The sequence below is a fragment of the Bos indicus genome, chromosome 19 (assembly GCF_029378745.1).
Source record: "Bos indicus isolate NIAB-ARS_2022 breed Sahiwal x Tharparkar chromosome 19, NIAB-ARS_B.indTharparkar_mat_pri_1.0, whole genome shotgun sequence".
Lineage (NCBI taxonomy): Eukaryota > Metazoa > Chordata > Mammalia > Artiodactyla > Bovidae > Bos > Bos indicus.
The window spans coordinates 19,482,222-19,487,735 of NC_091778.1; positions in this window are offsets into that span (position 1 = coordinate 19,482,222).

Genomic DNA, 5,514 nt, shown 5'->3' on the forward strand with positions numbered 1-5,514 from the left:
GGAAGTTTCCAGCACCCAGTAGGTTCCCTTGTGCCCCCTTCCTAGTCAGTGAAAGTGTGAAAAGTGTTCATTGCTTAGTCGTGTTCGACTCTTTGAGACCCTGTGGGCTGTAGCCCACCAGGCTCTTCTGGCCATGGGATTCTCCAGGCAAGAATATTGGAATGGTAGCCATTCCCTTCTCCAGGGGATCTTCCTGACCCAGGGATTGAACCTGGGTCTCCTGCATTGCAGGCAGGTTTTTTACAGTCTGGATCTGCTTAATAATCTGATATCTATGGTTATTTTAAAGGTCAAATAAAGGACGAATAGATATGTCGAATTTTCTGAGGTATACCTTAGACTCATGAGGACTTATTCTTGGGCCCTTGGTTTCTTAATTAGAAGGTGAGCTCAAGAACTTCCCTTGCAGTCCAGTGATTAGACTCTGAGCTTCCAATAAAGGGGGCATGGGTTCAATCCCTGGTCAGGGAACTTAGATCCCACACATCCTGAGTGGCATGGCTAAAAAACAAAACAAATGAAAAGGAAGCTGTGCTGAGCTAAGGATTCTGAGACCCCGTGGGTATTACGCAGTTTCTTCTGCTGTACTGGACTTTCTTTAATAGTGCTTTTTATCTCTTCAAGAGCTCCTTCTGGGGTTGATATTTTAAAATGTCTGTGATGAATAGAAGAGTTAATATATAAAAAACTTAGTGCACATAGGTGCTGGGCACACAGTATTGGTAAGTCCTAGATAAGTGATAACTATGATTATGAGATGCAGAAGAGACAAAAGAAGGTTTGTCCTTATCATTATAACAATTCCTAGAGCAGGATAAGGGGCTTCTCAAGTAGTGCTGCTGCTAAGTCACTTCAGTCACATCCAACTCTGTGAGACCCCATAGACGGCAGCCCACCAGGCTCCCCCATCCCTGGGATTCTCCAGGCAAGAACACTGGAGTGGGTTGCCATTTCCTTCTCCAATGCATGAAAGTGAAAAGTGAAAATGAAGTCGCTCAGTCGTGTCCAACTCTTCACAGACCCCATAGACGTCAGCCCACCAGGCTCCTCCGCCCATGGGAATTTCCAGGCAAGACTACTGGAGTGGGTTGCCATTTCCTTCTCCATGCATGTAAGTGAAAAGTGAAAGTGAAGTCACTCAGTCGTGTCCGACCCTCAGCAACCCCATGGACTGCAGGCTCCTTCGTCCATGGAACTTTCCAGGCAAGAGTACTGGAGTGGAGTGCCAGTGGTAAAGAATCTGCCTGTCAATGAAGGAGACACAGCAGACACAAGAGATGTGGATTTGCTCCCTGGGTGGGGAAGATCCCCTGGAGTAGGAAACAGCAACCTGCTCCAGTATTTTTGCCTGGGAAATCCCATGGATAGATGAGCTGTCGGGCTATAGTCCATGGGGTTGCAAAGAGTCAGACGTGACTAATCACGCAGAGCAAGATAAATGTGGAAGCTAAATTTGAAAATAAGAGAACAAAGTATTATAGTTGGGTTGATTTGATGTAGTTATCCATCAAATTTGCCTTGAAAGGAAAGTTTACCAGAGCTTGCTGACTCCTTTGGACCTAAAGAACAGTTCGTACATTTTCTCATTCTGTCATGATTTTACTAATTGAGTGTTTGTTACATCTTAGGCACTGTTCTAACATCCCAGGTATCAAAGTAGAGGAAACAAAAATCTGCCCATATGGACCTTACTCTCTAGGGGCATTTGTGCTCCTACTGTTAACACAGGCCCCAGAGATTTTCCTATTACCAAGAAATTCCATCTGTGTTTTACATCCATGATTTCCTTCCACATCCCTGATGTCTTACAGCTGAGGGAATCAAGAATCAAGCCACCCTTAGCCTAAGTTCTGAGACCAGAGGGGGAGAAAAAAGAAAGGAAAGGGTCAAGGGTAGAACATGGTTAGTTGCTAAGGCTATATTCCTCTTTAATAAGTCACATGGAGGATCAAGGTACTCATGCTAATGTTGAAATAAACAGGTCTAGCAAGAACTCCAGTTTTGGTTTTTTGAAATCATATTCCAGAACTTGAACTGAGCCACGTAGTTAATATTTTAGATTTAGTAATGACACCAACAATATCACTTTCAAGCTCGGTTGTCTGTCTCTTAGAAATGCTGACTTGCTTGGGCAGAGGTTAAAGGAGGGTATGTATCTTATTGACTCCCAAACTTTTCAATACCAAGATTCCCTCTTCTTAAAAAAAAAAAAAAGTTTGTGATATCCACCCAGGGGCCGGCCATGTTTTGAAAGATATTGTCTGCAAAGACAGGATAGTTTTTTAAATAATAAAACCCTTTCCCCATTTAAAAATTAATCACTATAAAGTAGGAAGTCAAGAAACAGCTGGAGTAACAGGCAAATTTGGCCTTGGAATACGGAATGAAGCAGGGCAAAGACTAATAGAGTTTTGCCAAGAAAATGCACTGGTCCTAACAAACACCCTCTTCCAACAACACAAGAGAAGACTCTATACATGGACATCACCAGATGGTCAACACTGAAATCAGATTGATTATATTCTTTGCAGCCAAAGATGGAGAAGCTCTATACAATCAGCAAAAACAAGACCAGGAGCTGACTGTGGCTCAGACCATGAACTCCTTATTGCCAAATTCAGACTTAAATTGAAGAAAGTAGGGGAAACCACTAGACCATTCAGGTATGACCTAAATCAAATCCCTTATGATTATACAGTGGAAGTGAGAAATAGATTTAAGGGCCTAGATCTAATAGATAGAGTGCCTGATGAACTATGGAATGAGGTTTGTGACATTGTGCAGGAGACAGGGATCAAGACAATCCCCAAGGAAAAGAAATGCAAAAAAGCAAAATGGCTGTCTGGGGAGGCCTTACAAATAACTGTGAAAAGAAGAGAAGCGAAAAGCAAAGGAGAAAAGGAAAGATATAAACATCTGAATGCAGAGTTCCAAAGAATAGTAAGAAGAGATAAGAAAGCCTTCTTTAGCGATCAATGCAAAGAAATAGAGGAAAACAACAGAATGGGAAAGACTAGGGATCTCTTCAAGAAAATCAGAGATACCAAAGGAACATTTCATGCAAGGATGAGCTCGATAAAGGACAGAAATGGTATGGACCTAACAGAAGATATTAAGAAGAGATGGCAAGAATACACAGAACAATTGTACAAAAAAGATCTTCACAACCCAGATAATCATGATGGTGTGATCACTGACCTAGAGCCAGACATCCTGGAATGTGAAGTCAAGTGGGCCTTAGAAAGCATCACTACAAACAAAGCTAGTGGAGGTGATGGAATTCCAGTTGAGCTATTCCAAATCCTGAAAGATGATGCTGTGAAAACGCTGCACTCAATATGCCAGCAAATTTGGAAAACTCAGCAGTGGCCACAGGACTGGAAAACGTCAGTTTTCATTCCAATCCCAAAGAAAGGCAATGCCAAAGAATGCTCAAACTACCACACAATTGCCCTCATCTCACATGCTAGTAAAGTAATGCTCAAAATTCTCCAAGCCAGGCTTCAGCAATATGTGAACTGTGAACTTCCTGATGTTCAAGCTGGTTTTAGAAAAGGCAGAGGAACCAGAGATCAAATTGCCAACATCCGCTGGATCATAGAAAAAGCAAGAGAGTTCCAGAAAAACATCTATTTCTGCTTTCTTGACTATGCCAAAGCCTTTGAATGTGTGGATCACAATAAACTGTGGAAAATTCTGAAAGAGATGGGAATACCAGACCACCTGATCTGCCTCTTGAGAAACTTGTATGCAGGTCAGGAAGCAACAGTTAGAACTGGACATGGAACAACAGACAGGTTCCAAATAGGAAAAGGAGTTCGCCAAGGCTGTATATTGTCACCCTGCTTATTTAACTTATATGCAGAGTACATCATGAGAAACGCTGGACTGGAAGAAACACAAACTGGAATCAAGATTGCCAGGAGAAATATCAATAACCTCAGATATGCAGATGACACCACCCTTATGGCAGAAAATGAAGAGGAACTCAAAGACCTCTTGATGAAAGTGAAAGTGGAGAGTGAAAAAGTTGGCTTAAAGCTCGACATTCAGAAAACGAAGATCATGGCATCCGGTCCCATCACTTCATGGGAAATAGATGGGGAAACAGTGGAAACAGTGTCAGACTTTATTTTTCTGGGCTCCAAAATCACTACAGATGGTGACTGCAGCCATGAAATTAAAAGACGCTTACTCCTTGGAAGGAAGGTTATGACCAACCTAGATAGCATATTCAAAAGCAGGGACATTACTTTGCCAATAAAGGTTCGTCTAGTCAAGGCTATGGTTTTTCCTGTGGTCATGTATGGATGTGAGAGTTGGACTGTGAAGAAGGCTGAGCACCGAAGAATGGATGCTTTTGAACTGTGGTGTTGGAGAAGACTCTCGAGAGTCCCTTGGACTGCAAGGAGATCCAACCAGTCCATTCTGAAGGAGATCAGCCCTGGGATTTCTTTGGAAGGAAAGATGCTAAAGCTGAAACTCCAGTACTTTGGCTACCTCATGCGAAGAGTTGACTCATTGGAAAAGACTCTGATGGTGGGAGGGATTGGGGGCAGGAGGAGAAGGGGACAACAGAAGATGAGATGGCTGGATGGCATCACTGACTCGATGGACTTGAGTCTGAGTGAACTCTGGGAGTTGGTGATGGACAGGGAGGCCTGGCGTGCTGTGATTCATGGGGTCGCAAAGAGTCGGACACGACTGAGCAACTGATCTGATCTGATCTAATTGGCACATGAAAAACCAGTGTTATCACACTGCTGCTGCTGCTGCTGCTAAGTCGCTTCAGTCGTGTCCGACTCTGTGCGACCCCGTAGACGGCAGCCCACCAGAGTCCCCCATCCCTGGGATTCTCCAGGCAAGAACACTGGAGTGGGTTGCCATTTCCTTCTCCAATGCATGAAAGTGAAAAGTGAAAGTGAGTTCGCTCAGTCGTGTCCGACTCTAGCGACCCCATGGACTGCAGCCTACCAGGCTCCTCCGTCCATGGGATTTTCCAGGCAAAAGTACTGGAGTGGGGTGCCATACTAGTTTACCAAATCTCGTCGAATGCAAAGGCATAGTGTTTGGGAAAGCCTGAACCATTTTTAGCGCCCCCTACAATTTTCATCACTCCTCTTTGAAATGCTTACTACAATTTTACCATATTTTCTATCCTTCCCCCTTGCGGTGTTTGTATTTTGGTTCTTAGTGTTGGAAAGCAGAATAAAAGGAGACAGGATCTTGCAGAAAATGCATTTCAGACCCCTTTCAGGTAAACCTCCAGACCGCGAGGCGCTTTTCCGGGTCCCAGCCCAAGTCTATCAGTGCGCGAACTTAGCGCCTCCCCCATCTTAGCCCCGCGCCTCAACTCCAGACCTCGAGTACTAGAGTTGAGGAGGTACTCGCTGCAATCTCACAGTCAGCCACCAGGAGGCGACAGCGGCCGCAAGAGCCGGGAAGCCCTGTCCAATGGTGGAGGCGGCGGAAGCGGAAAAGGCGGAACTTAGGAAGCTCGTGACGTCGGCACGT